The sequence below is a fragment of the Puma concolor genome, chromosome D3, assembly GCF_028749965.1.
Source record: "Puma concolor isolate L17-30 chromosome D3, mPumCon1.1.hap2, whole genome shotgun sequence".
In the NCBI taxonomy this organism is placed as follows: domain Eukaryota; kingdom Metazoa; phylum Chordata; class Mammalia; order Carnivora; family Felidae; genus Puma; species Puma concolor.
Window position 1 is genome coordinate 74,929,196 of NC_141678.1, and position 17,801 is coordinate 74,946,996.

A 17,801-nucleotide genomic window follows, 5' to 3' on the forward strand; every position below is an offset into this window, starting at 1 on the left:
TAGTTCTTAGGACCACACCATGAGGTAGGTGCTATGTAGACTCCATTTTATTTTTTTAATGTTTATTTAGTGTTAAGAGAGAGAGAGTATGTGTGTGTGCAAGTGGGAGAGGGACAGAGAGTGAGGGGGACAAAGCATCCTAAGAGGGCTCTGTGCTGACAGCAGACAGCCCAATGTGGGGCTCGAACTCCTGGACAGGGAGATCATGACCTGAGCCAAAGTCAGACTCTTAACCGACTGAGCCATCTAAGTGCCCCTATAGACTCTATTTTATAGTTGGGTAAACTAAGGTGCAGAGAAATTCAGTAACTTGCTCATAACCCTAAAGTTAGTAGGTATCCACAGCCAGCATTGGCACCCAGGCTGTCCGGCTGTGGGGTGCCGTGGCCTTACCTCGCTTGTCCCTGGCTATGCTATGTCCATACCACAGCTTTTTTTAGCCATTGCTTTGCGAATCCTGTTCCAGATTTTAGTCTTTGTTGGCATTCCTTACTCACTAGCACATTCTTGGATGCTTCTCCTGCCTCACAATGATGTGTGTTTAGGGAATTAAAAAATACCCATTATCGTAGCTTACCTCAAAATTAAAGTAATTATTAGATAGATGACTCTTCTTTCAAAAATGTTTTGTATTCCAAAATCTCAATAAAAATTACTTTTGGGTTATCAGCAGCTTTGGCAAATCCACATTACATCCACGGGCCATTACCATCGATAATTGAGAACTCACACACGTGTTAATCAATCATTTATTCCTGCCTCTCATCTCTCCTGCACGGTTCTAGATGTTGTCTAGCTTAGTGTTAGTTCTGGGAAACAGTGGAACTGTATCACCCTTTGTAGTCCAAAAAAGTTGTTATCACAGATATAATGAATTATATAAAATTGGAAAGGTGGGGTGCAGTGGGCTGCAGTGGGGAGGGGATTATGCTGAAAGATTTTCCATTTTCACTGGCAACAATTATTTACTATGTAGCACCATTTGCTTGTCTACTCAAGGTATACTTTCTACCCTTTCCCAGAAGCTCAAGAGTAAGAGAAAGGAAACTGAGCACAATGTAAAATGTAATAGATTAGGCTTCCCCATTCAATTCAAGATGAATCTTTCCACTTTGAGGATAACAGAAAAAAGACTGGTTTAAGAATAATAACCCTGAGTTCAGATCTTACCAACTGTGTGATTTTAGACAAGGTTCTTTTAAAAATATTTTTAGTCTATTTATTATTATTATTATTATTATTATTATTATTTATTTTGAGAGAGAGCAAGCAGGGAAGGAGCAGAGAGAGAGAGAGAGAGAGCGAGAGAGAGGAGCCCCAGGCAGGGCTGTAGTTTACAAACCACGAGGTTATGACCTGAGCTGAAACAAAGAGTTGGACGCTTAACTGACTGAATCACCCAGGTGCCCCTAGACAAGGTTTTCTTAACCCTGGCACTGTTGACGTTTGGGCTGGGTAATTCTTTGATGGGAAAGACCGTCCTGTGCATTGTAGGCTGTTTCCCACCGCTCAGGGTCTACCCACGAAATGCCAGCAACAGCCCCCTCTCATGTTCCAACCAAAATTGTCTCCAGACATTGCCAAATGTTCCCTAGGAAGTGAAGTCACTCACTCCCTAGAGCGAGAACCACTGCTCTAGACAAACCTCTGAATTTCTTAGAACTGCAGTTTCTTCATCTCTAAGAATGAGGATCATTTTATTTACTCGATAGAGTTAGCATAAAGAGCTAATATATTTATACAAAACTGTATATTATGAATTGTTACTTAAATATTAAGTTAGATGTTACTATTGTAATTTATTATTTAGCTTACACCTCCATTTTAGAGAGTGCTATATATATATGATCTGAAATATATTCTTGATATATTATGAATCTCAGAATATATTTCTATGTATATTTCTAAGAGGGATTATTAAAATAGTTATAACAGATGGAACAGGTAGGCACTATTCACTATTGTCTATAAACTAATAGTGAACATTGTTCTATTTCATAACCACAGGCTGCACCCTGCTGCTGGTTAACCCATTTTCAAAAGGCCTGCTGTCAGTCCTACAGGAAAATTGGTACACAGAGTATAAAGGAGAAACCATCCCTATGACCAGGAAAAAATCACAAAGAGTATATGTTATTCAGGAGGCCAGGAGATCATCCCCATTTGCAAAGCACAGCAAAGGAAATAATTCCTCCTAAGGAAAAATGCAATTTCTCTGATTCCTGGCTTATACAGTCATCCCTCTTATCTGTGGGAGATCCATTCCAAGACCCCCAGTGGATGCATGAAACTGCAGATAATACCGAACCACACACACACGCACACACACACGCACACACACATACACACACACACACACACGCACACATACACGCACATACATGCACACATATACACCATGTTTTTCCCTATACAAACACACCTACCATAAAGTTTAATTTATAAATTAGACGCAGTAAGAAATTAACAGCAACAATAAAACAGAACAATTATAAGAATATACTGTAATAAAAGTTATGTAAATATAGTTTCTCTCTCACCCTCAAAATATCTATTGTACTCATCATCCTTCTTGTGACAATACGAGAAGACAAAATGCTGAGGTGATGAGACAAAATGAGGTGCATGACCCACATGTTGTGACGTAGTGTCAGGCTACTGTTGACCTCCTGACTATGTGGCAGAAGAAAAATCGTCTGCTTCTGGAGCGCGAAGAAAGGCGGGGTGTGTGTAACTGACACCGCGGGAAGTGAACCCCTGGTTAAGAGGGAATACCATACCACCGAGTGTGGTCTTCTTACCCTGAGCATCATTTAGAAGCTTGAATTGTCACAACTAATGTTCATGCCATGAGCTCTATGTCCTTGGAGCTCCCTAGTATCAGATGTCATGTCATTTGGAACCAAAAGCTTCCAAAGGGTTGACACTTTGTGTCATGTTCCCTGTGTCCCTGTAATAAGGGACACTTAACTGTATACAAAGTGTATACTTTGTATGTATAGTGCATACAAAGTAACAGGTCCTTGCATGGGACAGGCATTGAACACATCTTTATTGAATGACTGGATAATCATTGTGCTATACCTTAACAATAGCTTTCAAAAAGCAGTAGATACAAAGACTGTGCACATAAATACTGACGGAAGGTTTTAATTCTGCCACTTCATCAATTTATTTCAGGCAGATTCTTCCCTTTTTCTGCTATGCTCCTAACCCCACCCCAAAATTCTTGGAGAACTAGTTCTGATATGTGTCAAGGTCACACACTGGGACGCCTTCATTGGGGTGGATGCAAATTTCCTTCCTTTCCACATCTTCCTCTTTTTTCTTCCTCTGGTATGGGTTAGACGAGCCCTGCTGGGTCTTCCGTTGGGAGGTTAACAAAGGGTTAAGATAGGAGCTCTAGAGGCCTGCTTGGAGCTGGCTCTGGTCCAGGTTGTAATAGCAGGAAGAAGAGGGTCTTTGCTTTCTGAACATTGCCCAGGGTAAAAGAATGCGGGGATTTAGGAAGGGGAGCAGAATGGCAGGGGATGTGGCAGGACATGATCTCCCTAGAGAAGGGGATAAGGAAAGCCCAGCATCTCCAGTAACCAATAGATGAAAACCCAACTTCTGCAAGGGACCAGTGGTGACCTCAGTTGTAGGGACCCTCATTTTATCACCTTGGAAAGCAGAGTGGAGTTAGAAGAGGGTTGTGGGTCCTTATAATGTCTACATTTAGGGACAGCCTACTGTGTGCTGGGACTCTTCCTGCAGGCGCCATGGGAATGGGGAGAAGTAGAAGTAGTGATGGCTGGTGGAATTGCAAAAGGCAGATAATTGAGGTAAGTAGATTGGCACAAGGTTGAGGACCCCCATCTTGGACAAAAACAATTGAGATTCCAGCCGCTCTCACTTTTTAGTTGTAACAAACTTTCTGCTATACAGGCCTCGTCCACCTGAGGGCAACTGGGATTTCAGGGAAAGGCACCCAGAGGGGCATTTGTCATGAAAGGGGGAGACAAAACTGGTAGTCCTGACACCCTAACAAAGTGTGGAGGTTGGCCAGGGCGGTGGTGGGGAGCTGCTATGAACACAGCATATGGCCAAGGCTGAAAGTCCACCATACCCTGTCACCCAGGCATAGTGAGACACTTGGAAAAATGACCAGATCAATGAATATAAACTAAAAGAGCTGCAGTCTTGGAGTATCTGGGTGGCTTAGTCAGTTAAGTGTCTGATTCTTGACTTTGGCTCAGGTCATCATCTTAAGTTCGTGAATTTGAGCCCCCATCAGGCTCTGCACTGGGATTCTCTCCATCCCTCTCTCTCTCTCTCTTTCTGCCAGTCCACCACTCATGTGTTCTCTCTCACTCTCTTGCTCTCAAAAATAAATAAACTTTAAAAAAAATTTTCAATAAAAAAAGAAAAGAGCAGCAGTCTTGGAGTTCAAGTTGGGACACCATTGTGCCAAGGAATCTGGTCCATCAAGGCATTGTGCAGATGAAAAACTCCACCTGATGGTGTGAGCTGAGTTTTCAGTGGTGACCCTGTGTAGCAGGGCAGAAGTAAAAGGGCCAGTGGACTGGTTAGATTGTCCAGTTCTCTTTTCTAGAACGGGGAGGTAGGTACACTGGCCCTTTAGACAGAGTAAACTCCCTGGGCACCTTTTCTGGGCAAGGTAGAGGTGTCAAGTGGCAGGTATTGGAAATCTATCTAAATTGAGCATATGGAGGTATGAATGATTAATTGGAAACATCAAAGAGATGGACTTGTATTAGTACTCCAAGCCGGTGGAGCAAATCATACCAGCGACATAGGCGTTTTCCACACACTTACATACAGGTACACACACAGACACACATGTAGTCTCACACGCACACACCCCAAAACCTGATGAGGCAGATATTATTGCTTCCCATTTCACACATGAAGAAATAAGGGTGCAGAGGATTAGATAACTTACCCAAAGCCATAGAGCTAAGATGTCGTTGTCATGGTTGAAACTGAAGTTTGCACTCCTAAACACATTGTGCTTCAACTGTGCCCTGCTGACTCTGAGGGCAGTGGTTCTCAAAAAGTGGTTCCTAGACCAATAGCACTGCATCACCTGGGAACTTGCTAGAAATGCAGATCCTTGGGCCTCACCCCACACGTCTTGATTAGATAACTTACCCAAAGCCATAGAGCTAAGATGTCGTTGTCATGGTTGAAACTGAAGTTTGCACTCCTAAACACATTGTGCTTCAACTGTGCCCTGCTGACTCTGAGGGCAGTGGTTCTCAAAAAGTGGTTCCTAGACCAATAGCACTGCATCACCTGGGAACTTGCTAGAAATGCAGATCCTTGGGCCTCACCCCACACGTCTTGATTAGATAACTTACCCAAAGCCATAGAGCTAAGATGTCGTTGTCATGGTTGAAACTGAAGTTTGCACTCCTAAACACATTGTGCTTCAACTGTGCCCTGCTGACTCTGAGGGCAGTGGTTCTCAAAAAGTGGTTCCTAGACCAATAGCACTGCATCACCTGGGAACTTGCTAGAAATGCAGATCCTTGGGCCTCACCCCACACGTCTTGATCAGAAACTCTAGGATGGGTCCAGCAATCTGTTTTACAAGCAATATTTTCTTTCCTATTTTTCACTGAGTTTTTAGTTTCCAGTGTAGTTAACATCGAGTGTCATATTTGTTTCAGGTGTACAAGCAATATTTTCATTTTATCACTCCAAAGTTTGGAGTGTAAAGGTCTGAGATGCTTTTGTAAAATCTTCACTCCAAACAACAGGTAATACCTATAACTTAAGCAGGTTAAGTATTTTCTAAGCAAAAAATTCTAGGCTAGAAATAAACCGATAATCTAGACTGGGTCCTGATTTAAAATCATATTTATTCAAAGATGCTCATTTTTCTGGTGGATAGATGACAATTGAAATACTAGATAATATTTATCTACTGTAACAATGATGTTAAATTAACTCACAATGTTCACTCATAACATTGTTTGCATATACTTCCATTGCTTAGGAAAGTGCTACCTAATTTATTTCCCACACATCAAAATCCACTAAATTGACATAATTACATTATTTTCTCTAGATATGCTGATGGGGGTCTGGTCTGCATACCTCAGAGGGGAGGGGGATGAGAACAGCAGGTGATATCATGTGCCATATGTTCAGCAATATCTATAGCACTGTAGGTACAATGATCAGAGGTGAGAGTATTTATGAAATCTTTTCATTGTTGGGGGATGTGATGAATTTTATGTCCATATTTTATTCTTTTTCCAAGTATGGTATTTTTTCATATGCTTTCATTTTTAAAAAATCACAGACACACTAGAATTTATTCCCATCTTCCAAGGAAACCTGTAAACCAATGGAAATATTTTTGACTATCTGACAAAATGTCTGATAAAAATGTGTTACTCTCCAAGGTCAGTAGGTCAAGTGATCGATTTAATTTGATGCAGACTTTTACAATAAGTTTTCCAGCAAATTATAAATGTTGTGTGTAAGATTTTGTGAGGATTTCTCCCAAGTTACAAGGACAGTGGATTCAAAAAGCAACTAATTTCTACTTAACCCTGCCCCTGGCTGCCTTTCTTTGGCAGGTTTAGTCCCCAAAGAATCAACAGGACAAACACAAGAGAATCTATTCTCCAAGAGACTAAATAAAGATTTGGAATTAGATGCTCTGGGTCCTAATCCTAGGTCTGTCAAAAAAACAAAAACAAAAAACCACAACTTTTTATATGCCACTGTTCATAAGTTTTATTTCCTAGTTTTTAATTTTTTTTTTTTAACATTTATTTATTATTGAGAGACAGAGAGACACAGCATGAGCAGGGGAGGGGCAGAGAGAGGAGGAGACACAGAATCCAAACCAGTCTCCAGTCCCTGAGCTGTCAGCACAGAGCCCGACGCGGGGCTCGAACTCACGGACTGTGAGATCATGACCTGAGCCGAACTTGGACGCTCAACCGACTGAGACACGCAGGCACCCCTCCATTTCCTAGTTCTTAAAAATTGAGCAATCTCACAATTTTTCGATGTCGTTAACACCCGCACAGAATATACAATGCCATGGGTGTGGACTGTGTACATACCTCAGTTATATTTTCACTACACGAATACTATTTCCCTGCCCAGCTTTTCATTCAAGTGCTGATTTCTAATACCTGTGAACAAATGTGCTTAGCCCTGCTAATGCTGATAAAAACTACAAATCTGTCTCCACTGTTGATCTACGAATGAAAGCGGTATGCCATGCACTCCATCTCACTGTACCCTTAATGGAAAATCAGCAGGGCTGTTAGCAAAATTTCCTGCACCACAAAAAGATAATATTAACTCACGCACTTTAGGAAAATTCCCCAAATCCATCTTCTTCTCCTGATAACATTATAGAAGTTTTTGATATAATGATATTTTGAGGGGTTTCGGCCTAGGAAGGCAATTTATTACACAGTCACATTAAATCCTTTTCCACCTAAGCCTAAAACTTGTTGACCATCTTAAACTCCCACCCTCAATAGTTGTAAACATTTACAATGCAAAGAGAAAATTAGACCCATCTAGCATCTTGCTACCATGTTTCCACAATATAGACCTTCAGTATGTTTTAGAGGAAGGCATTGAGTGAAATACCCTTCTCCTTTCTGATTAGTCTGATCGAACCACTTAAAGAGTCAAAGAGGTGAGATCATTTCTTTTTGGTTCCAGAAAATTCTGCTTTGTGACTTGTTTTTATAGAGCACGTTGGGCAAAGAAAAGGCTGGGCTATGTGAACAGTGACAAGGAAGTGACACCTTCAAGGAAGGCATGATCCTTTAGAAGATAAGCTCCAGAGGGCAGGGTGTATTTGATTCATTGGGACACTATCATCTCAGTGAGTAGGTTTGGAACCAAGGGGGATGGCGGAGGTGGGTAGGAGGTGCGGGCGTTAATGTGTACAAATGGCCAGCAATTACATCACAAAAAGGTAGGAGGCTTCTGTGCTCAGGATAAACTAACTCTGTCAACAGTCAGCCTTGTTCTAAAAGAAACCGCTGCTGCTAGGAAAACCCACACTCGATTTATTGAAGAGAAGTTCAGAAACATCTGGAGGCAGCATTTTTCATGCAGTTCTTTGAGGCAACAATCTAGAAGTGTCATTCACCAAACGTGCACTGAGTACTGGCTTTCTGAAGGGCGCATGACGCATGCGGGGCACTTGATGGATTCCGAGGAAAGCTCTGCCCTGTGGGAGTTGTCAAGGTTTGGGGGAAGGAAGGCAGGTTCAGAACCGCTGACAAGAACGTACATACGGCTTGTGTGTAACCTGTGAGTGGTACTGAAGAATGTTAGCAGTGAAACTAAGAGCTGTGATGGAATGATTAAAAGTTTGAACTTTAAAATGCATTCAGAAAAAGGCGAGAGTAATTGCAATGGACCTGAATTAACCTTGAAGACAGAGATAAGTGTGAACTTGGTGCTCTCATTCTGTTGCAGCCACTCTAACCTCTTTGCTTTTTCCTCCAGCACATCTGGCATGTGCCCCCAGGGCCTTTGCACTTGAGCTTTGCTCAGCTTGGAGCACGTTCCCCCAGATATCTGCAGGCTCCCTCCCTTACCTCCATCAGCCTTCATTGTAGTGTCATCTTTGCAGGGAGGCTTCCCTAATCGCTTCATATGATACTAAGACTTCTGTGCTCATCCATTGTTTGCATTCTTTTTCTCAACAGCACTTACCACTATCTTCCGTACCCTATGTTTTACTTATTTGCTTATTTATTTTTTCAGTATCCCTGCTAGACTATAAATAAGTTCGACAAAGGCAGGATTTGTCTGTTTCCTCACCTAGTAGTACCTAGAACATTGCTGAGACAGTAATAGACACTGACCAAATATTTTTGGAACGAATGAATAGAACTTGCATCAAGGAAAGTACATTCTACAGACCTATGTGCCGAGCACTGAGATAAACGTTTATTATAATCTGTCACATCTTTGACAATATGTAGATAAATGCATTCATGTAGGGGCAGGGGTGGAGAGGATATCCATTTTCTTGGCCTAATGCTCCTGTGCAGAGGGTCTTTTGTTCGAGTAACTTGACCTTTCTTCCCATACCTTACTCCTGCAGGCTTATAAAGTTTGATTGATGTTACTGAACATGCTCAGCTCAGCGCCTTCTTGGGTACTCTTCCTTGGGGGATGCCACAGGATATTTACACTCTGGCCTATACTTGGAGTAGGCCTTTGTTTGCCCAGCTCTATTGGCCACTGTGGGGATGTCTCTCTTGTTCAAGGGATTCAATACTTCAGTATTGGGGAGATTTCTGGGCCTCTAATCTAAAGCCACATTCTCTCATCATCTGTCCTGGGGCTGTTTTTCCATTGATTCCAAATTCAGAAGGTGATAAAAAGGAGGCTATATATTGACTCCTTAATGGTTACAACAGGAAGATATCCACCAAGATGGAAAGATTGTACCTATGGAGGTGGTCAACATGGCAGCGTGAGGCATTCCAGAGGAAAGAGTCTGGGACAGCAAAATTTTATTGCAAGACTTGGCTCTGACTTTTGTGACATTTGCCATGCCTTGCAATTTCAACAGTATTTTACATGAGCTGGATTTAATATAAGAGAAGAACTGAGCACTACCTACAAGTCCTGGAATGCAGCGCTTCTGCCAGTACCATGCAATTCAATCACCTACTGGACTTATATGAAGTGTTAGCACTGGGAGCCCAAGAAGGCCTTCCAAGATTCACTGACACTCTCATGAATCCAAACAACGTGGCAGAGCTCTAGCTGACTGAGAAATAAGAGAAGTAGAGAGAGCAGTATGGTGCACAAGAGTCTGGCATGAGTCAAAGACTTTGAGGAGATCAAGATTTTCATTCACAGATGCAAAAACCATAGCTACTGCCTCAAATCTTTAGTAATGGTTGCACAGATAAGACCTTGGTTGGGTCCAGACAACTCTGGGTTGGCTCACCTTTCACGACTTCCACAAACACTCACTGGAGCTCAATGCTCCAAAACCCTAGCATTGTACCCTGCAGCATTCTAGCACAAGAATGGCCTTGACTTATAAAATTGATCTTAAAGGAGTTTGGATTGAATATTTTCCACCACCTACTATGAATTCATGGCCAGTTGTGCCCCCTTTTCTTTCTACTCACCATCTGCTCTTCTACCTCTATTGGCCCATTTTTTTCTTCAGGTATCCCCATAGATTCTCTGAGTGGCATCCTACTTAGAGACTTCCACCTGCTTGCAGACTTGAAGCCAGATAGCACATGCTTAAAATTCATTATTTTCTGAAGTTGTCATAATGAAAGGCATACCATTGCTATTCTCGGTATGATTTAGACCACTGCTGTCCAGTAGAAATATAATGTAAGACACATGTGTCGTTAAAATTTTTTTAGGAACCACATTTAAAAAGTACAGAATGGGGCACCTGGGTGGCTCAGTTGGTTAAGCATCTGACTTCAGCTCGCGGTTCATGCGTTCAAGTCCCGCACTGGGCTCTGTGCTGACAGCTCAGAGGCTGGAGCCTGCTTTGGGTTCTGTATCTCCCTCTTTCTCTGACCCTGCCCCACACTTTCTCTCTCTCTTTCTGTCTGTCTGTCTCTCTCTCTCTCTGTGTGTCTCTCAAAAAATAAACATTAAAAAAAAAGAAAAAAGTGAAGATAAACAGGGGCTTCTGGGTGACTCAGTCAGTTAAGCATCCAATTCTTGATATTGGCTCAGATCGTTAAGATTGAGATCCACGTTGTGCTCTGCCCTGAGCGTGGTGGACCCTGCTTGGGATTCTCTCTTGCCCCCTTCCCTGCCCCTCCCCCATCACGTGCACACTCTCTCGAAATAAATAGATGAACATTTTTTAAAAAGTAAAGATAAGTGAAATTAATGTGATATTTTATTTAACCTGATATATCCAAAATATTATACATTCCACATGTAATCAATATAAAAATATTAGTGAGATAGTTACATCTTCAAAATCGGGGCTGTATCTTATACTGTATCTCACTGCAGATATGCCACATAGATTTCAAGTGCTCAGTAGCTACTGCATCGGCCAGTGCAGACTGAGATGGTGTCACCTTACATTCCTGGGAAGACTGGAAATTCAGAGTGATGTGGATTCTTGAGTTCAGGGAGACCCTCTTAGGGCTGTGTGAAGGGGGCAGAAATGGAAATGTTTGAGGATCACTGTAATAAAATCAGGTTTGTCCCTTTATTTCATTTGCGTTGAAGGATTTCTACATTGTGTTTGCTGATAAAGGTTATCTGACACTGGCAAAGTTAATGTCCTTGAGCCTCTGAGTTCATCATGTATTACACAGAAACAATATAGTAATAATAATAATAATAATAATAATATATAACCATAATATAATAATAATCAGTAGCTCGCTCAGTGAGTATCCAGCTCACTGGGTTGTTGTGGTGAAGAAATGGGAAAGCACTAAGCAACATTGTTCACAATATTATTTATTTGGTGAAAAATTGGCCTTTTCATATTTAAAAGATAGCTTTATTGAGGGAAACTAGATATTCAGTAAACTGTACGTATTTAAAGTGTACAATTTGGCATACATATATACCCATGAAATCAATTAAGATTTGCACGTATCCATCCCCCGCCCTCAATTTTTTCATGCTCCTGTTATACACACCGCCCTCCTGGCTGCTCCCTCCACCCCACCTCTCACCTCTGTGCCCAGGCAACCAATATTTTGCTTTCTGCCACAGTAGTCCACATTTTCTGGGATGTTTATACACGTGAAATCCTACAACGTGGAATATATGTATTTATCAGGCTTCTTGAACTCTGTGTATTTATTTTTGGATCCATCCAGGTTGTTTGACTTAACAACAGTGGTTGGAGGAGGTCTTCGAGAGGTCATGGCCTCCGATCGACCTGTGAGGAGGGGCAATTGGAGGCTCCTGACCCCCTCCCCTGTCTCGGGAAGGTGCGTTCCTTGATTCCACTGCCACAGCGCCACAGGGACGGACGCAGGCGGCCTTCAGAAAAACCACCAGGAGGGCGTTCGTGGGGAATGAATGCAGGTAAGGTCGCGGTGTAAATGTTTAAGATTCTGGCGGGCGATGCCCCAGTAGGTCAGACCCCTTGCATGTTGGAACTGCGCCTCGGATCTGGAGTGGCGGGCCTCTGCCGTGGGTCTCCCGTGCCCCCCGCGCGCAGGGCCGGGTTCCCCCCCCCCCCCCCCCCCCCCCGGCGAGTGGCAGGCCCGCCCGGAGAGGCAGCCATGGGCTGTGGCAAGGAGGCATCCGCGGGGAAATTCGGGGTGCCCCTGGACCTCTGGGTGGGTCGGGGTGGGCTTCCGGGCTGCGCCGTGGGTCAACCACCCACCCCAGCCAGAGGCCGAAGCAGGGTTAGCAGGCTGGGAGAAGAGCTGAGGTTAGAGACTGGCTGCGGGCCTGCGGACTCCACGGGCTCCCGGGCTGGCAGAGCAGAGACTCAGGGGGAGACCTTGGCTGACCTCCGAATCAGGGCTACCACTTGAATTAGTGAATTAGCTGTGTCTGTGACTCCGGAAGGCGTGGGCTGGGAGCTGTGGAGGGAGTACACCCAGGACTTGGGTCCCAGCTCCGGAAGGGACAGAAACCCAACACCCTTCCCGCAGAGTAACAGCTCCTGGCGGTGCGCACAGTGCTGCAGCGGGCAGAACCTGGCGGGGGGGTGGTAAGAACTTCCCTTCCTCATCAAGGCATGGGTGGAGAACGTGTCCCGTGGGCCCACGTGTGCCGGGGCTCAAACTCCGGTGTTGGCTCAGTGGCATGCCTGTCGTAGCAGAGGGGGACCTTGTCCGCCAGCCCGCTGTTTCTAGAAGTGTGGGTGCTGCCAGGTCCTGTAAAGTGTGCAGATCGTCCCAGTGCCCCTGCCCCTATTCCTGTGGCGGTCCCCGAGACCTGTGGAGGAGTGCAAGAAATCCCTGCCCGCGCCCAGCATAGAGATGCCTGGAGATAGGCAGGAATGCTGAAGCCAATGGGGCCCAACTCAGTGATTTTTCCAGTGACCACGCATGTGCTCTGGCAGATCCCACCACATTTACTACATAAGCGATCCTACCTGTGGAGAAAGACAGTTTTACTTCATTTCCAATATCGAGGCCTTTATTGTCTTACTGCACTGGCCATCACCTTAAATGTAATGTTCAATAGAAACGGTAAAACCAGACATTTTTTTGCCCTCTTCCTGATTCTAGAGGGACAGTACTCCGTCTTTTATCATTAATTATGATGTCAGTTGTGTAGCCTTCTTTTCATTTTTAAAATAAATATCCTTTATGAGGTTGAGGAAATTCCCTTTTATTCCTAGTTTGATGAAAGTTAAAATTTAGAATGAATGTTGAGGGGTGCCTGTGTGGCTCAGTCGGTTAAGCATCCGACGTGGGCTCAGGTCATTATCTCACGGGTGGTGGGTTTGAGCCCCACACCGGGCTCTACGCTGACCCTTGCTCAGAGCCTGGAGCCTGCTTCAGATTCCGTGTCTCCTTCTCTCTCTGCGCCTTCCCTGCTTGTGCTCTGTCTCACTCTTTCTTTCAAAAATAAATAAATGTAAAAAAAAACCCACCAAATTTTAGAATGAATGTTGAACCTGCTCAGCATCAAATGAGTTTAACATTTTTTTTCTTTGGTTTTTAATATGGTGATTTATATTAATTGATTTTCAAATGTTAAACCAGCCTGAATTCCTGAGATTAACCCCAGTCTAGCATGATATATTATCCACTTTATATATTGTTATATTTAAGTACTAAAATTTAGTTTAGAATTTTAGTTTTGAACCTGTGTTCATGAGGAATATTGGACTTTGGTTTTCTTTCTTTTTTGTAATTGTGGTAAGAACACTTATCATGAGACCCTTAACAAAATTTTAAGTGCACACTGCAGTATTGCTAACTATAGTCACAATATTATACAACACATCTCTTGAATTTATTCATGCTGCATAATTGAAATTTTATACCCATTGAACAACAACTCCCCTTGGCAACCATTAGTCTACTGTCTGTTTCTAGAAGTTTAACTATTTAAAATACCTCATGCAGGATTTGACTTTCCATGATTGGCTTATTTCACTTAGCATAGTGTCCTCTAGGCTTATCCATATTGTCACATACAAGATTTCTTTCCTTTTTAAGGCTGAATAATATTCCATTGTGGGTGTGCATCACGTTGTCCTGATCCATTCATCTGTTGATGGACATTTAATTTGTTTCCATGTCTTGGCTATTGTGAATAATGCCCCGATAAACTTGAGAATGCAGATACCACTTCAAGACCCTGATTTCAATTCTTTTGGATATATACCCAGAACTGGGATTGCCTGATCATATGGTAGACCTATTTTTAATTTTTCGAAGAACCACCAAACTGTTTTCTGTAGTAGCTGCACCATTTTATATTTCTACCAACAGGGTACAAGAGTACAAGAGTTCTGATTTTTCCATCCTCGACAAAACTTATTATATATATATATATATATAGCTATTATATATTATATATTATATATATTATATGCTATATATAATATATAATGTGCTACATATTATATGCAAATATATATTATATATATATGCTATATATATATAATCTATATAGCAATCCTAAAAGATTTGAGGTGATACTTTGTTGAGCATTTCCCTGATCATTAGTGATGTTTGACATTTTTTCATATAACTATTGGCCATTTGCATGTCTTTAGATAAAAGTCCTTTGTCTATTTTCCAATCAGGTTTTTATTTTGTTTTGTTTTGTTTTTGCTGTTGAGTTGCAGGTTCCTTACACATTTTGATTATCAACCTTTATCAGATATACGGTTTGCCAATATTTTCCCTCATTCCATTGGCTGCCCTTTCACTCTCTTGTTTCCTTTGCTGTGCACACCTTTTCAGTTTGATGTAGTCCCACTTGTCTATTTTTGTTTCTTTTGCTTGTGCTTTGGTGTCATGTCCAAGAAATCATTCCCAAGACCAATGTCAAGAAACTTTCCTTTTGATTACGGGCACTGTTCCCAGCCCAGTGTGAGCACTGAGCAGTGCTCTTGCAGGTGGTTCTTTCTTGGGCCTCAGATAGAGCCATCACTTCCTGTGCTAATCAGTACTTTGATAAATATTCAAGGATGTCCTTGTGCAGTTCTCTGGAGTTATTGCTGTCTGGTCCTCTGTCTCATCAATGTGAGTTGCCTCGGTCTTTCCAGAGTTTCAGTTGTCTTCTCAACTCAGAGAACCTTGAAACCCTCCAGTCATTAAATTGGGCAATCATAGGGCTCACCTTGTTCATTTCCGATCGCTTAGGGATCACAGTTCTTTGTTGCTGCATGCCTAGCAAATTAAAAACTATTCTTTCATGTATTTTGTCCACTTTGGGGGTCCTTTTGGCTCTTTTAGGTGACAGGGTAAATTTGGTTCATGTTCTCCCATCTTAGTTGGGAAGCTTCATTCTTTCAACAAACGTTTAAGTGCCAGACAATGGGGTTATCCTTAGAAGATTGTAATACCACTTTTGTAGTGGATGAAAGAAAAAGAATATTGTTGCTGGGATGGGCCAGCAGTATATACAATTAGAGTGTGTTCAGTGGTGTTACCAAAAAGTCTCTTACCAAACAAAGAAAGCAGAGGGTCATTCTCTATAATGTTGACTCTGATTGACTCTAAAAGATGACTCTTCTGGGGACATGACTCAGTCTCTATTTCACGTGTTTTCGTTAGTAACAATACCTATGGAACTCAAGACTCTCTAGGCCTTTGTTTTCTCATCTAGAAGATGGGGATAATTATAGTAGGTCTCACAGGGTTCATAATGAGAATTTAATGAGACAGTATCTGCAGTGCTATTAGCTTCATACCTGACACACAGAAGTGCTCAACAAAGGTCAGGAAATCTTTAATCTTTCTAGATACCTCCCAGTTCTTGTACTACTATTGAATTTGCAAAATGATCCATATCTACTTTATTTCCTGTCTTCTTCACCCTTTATCTCTCTCTCTCTTTCTCTCTCTCTCTCTCTCTTTCACACACACACACACACACACACACACACACACACACACCCTCTTCTTTTCTTCTCTGCAGACTTAAGAGTAACTACTTTGGTTTGTCATAATAGTGACATTTTAGTTAGAGGCATCCAATTTCAGAGTTGCAAGTGCACTTCATGACCATTTTATCCAATATCCACCGCTCTCTATGTTCTTCACAGAAGGAAAGTATAATCTAGAGAAAGGAAGTGGTCTGTCCAAGATCACAGAGTTGGTAGTGGTGGAACACATCTTCCATCTGGGTGTTTTCTCCACAAAACAACACTACCCCTCCCCCTTTCTCATTCTCTAGGCCTCTCTCAATTCTGGGAAATACTTTGACATTCACAAGTAGGAATTTCACAGAATATTACAGACACACTTATACCATAGTTCTTTGTAAGATTTTAAAATTCCTTTTTCCTTTTTATGTTTATGCTTGTGTGTGTATGTTGGGGGGAGAAGGAGGGTGGGAAGTGGGACAATCTAACCAGACTCAGTATAAACCAAATTAGCTGTCCCAAAAGAAAATGACACACTGCAGATTTAAGAGATCCCCAAGTCCATTTTATAGCTGATAAAGTTGTGACTTGGAGAATTCAACAGATGGGTCTTAGTTTGATATTTGGCTAAGATAAATTTTGGGTAAGCTAAAACTTAGTCTAGAGTACATTCTGTTAAACGTAGTGTCTTTTCAATAGCTTGTGACTGCTTCCGGGATAGTGACTATGGATGGTTATTAATATAGTGTGGTACAACTGAGTCAAAGTTGCCATAATTTCTTAAAATGTTACTTTTGGAGAAACTAAGAGCTCCATATAAATTTAAATATTAACACTATTGGTTATGCACATTACCTTTCCCCCCTTTACTTTAAACCTATATAAACAACAACAAAAAGCAGTTCTTAAGCTTAAGCATTATGGTGCTAGTGTCTACAGAAATAGTGCACATAAAAAAATATTTAGAATTAGATTCTGGCTTTAGGCGATCTTTGTAAATGAGACACAATTTTTATAACTTTATAAATATCTTTACAACATCCAAATTATCTTGCAATACAAGTATGAATTTTACTACATCACAAATGTATATTATGTGAATGCAGAATTGGATGCTGTTAAATCCTAGACAATCTGATTTTTAGGATGATTATGTGATTGTAATTTCAGGAATAATAATAATTTGTTGGTAGTGGATCGATTATTTTTTTTGCAAGTGAGTTTATCATTTTCTTGACTTTGTCTGATCCTCGGATCCTTAGGGGTAAATTTTCAGTACAGCACACGGGGATTTAGCTGTGTGAGCCCCATTAGTGTGAAACGGAGTTTTGTAGCTATATCCATGAGGGGAGCAGTTGCTCTTTAATGTTATTTTAATATTTAATGGTTATTGCAGGGCTGTCAAGCTGGGACTGTCTCAATGAGAGAGATTTCCAGAACATATGAGAGAGATTTTAAACATCTATTTAGAGCGTACTGCAATATTCTTCGTTATAAGAAGAAGATTCTTTAGGGAAAAACAGTCCAATTCAAAAAAGTTTCCTTTTAATTGTGGCAAATTTGAGACTGAGATAATCGATTTCTTATTTTTATTAGAATTTTCCAAAGGATTCATTAAACTGCTTTCATGAAATAACTGAGATATTAATATGGTGAAATTTTAATGGAGTATCAGATAAAGAAAAGGAATAAAGTGTTTTTCATTTATGGATGTTTATTTTTGTCATTCATTTTATAATACATTTTTTAAGTTCATTGGTACTCTTGATTT

General features: G+C 41.5%; 1 long non-coding RNA gene across 1 annotated transcript in view; it reads left to right on the forward strand.

The window, feature by feature from the left end:
* Positions 1–17,801, forward strand: part of LOC147575636 (uncharacterized) — a 464,128-nt gene that overhangs the window by 11,715 nt on the left and 434,612 nt on the right. The window contains exon 3 of the long non-coding RNA XR_015242581.1: positions 11,841–12,051. This is a non-coding gene — a long non-coding RNA (uncharacterized LOC147575636). The remainder of the gene's footprint in view (positions 1–11,840; positions 12,052–17,801) is intronic.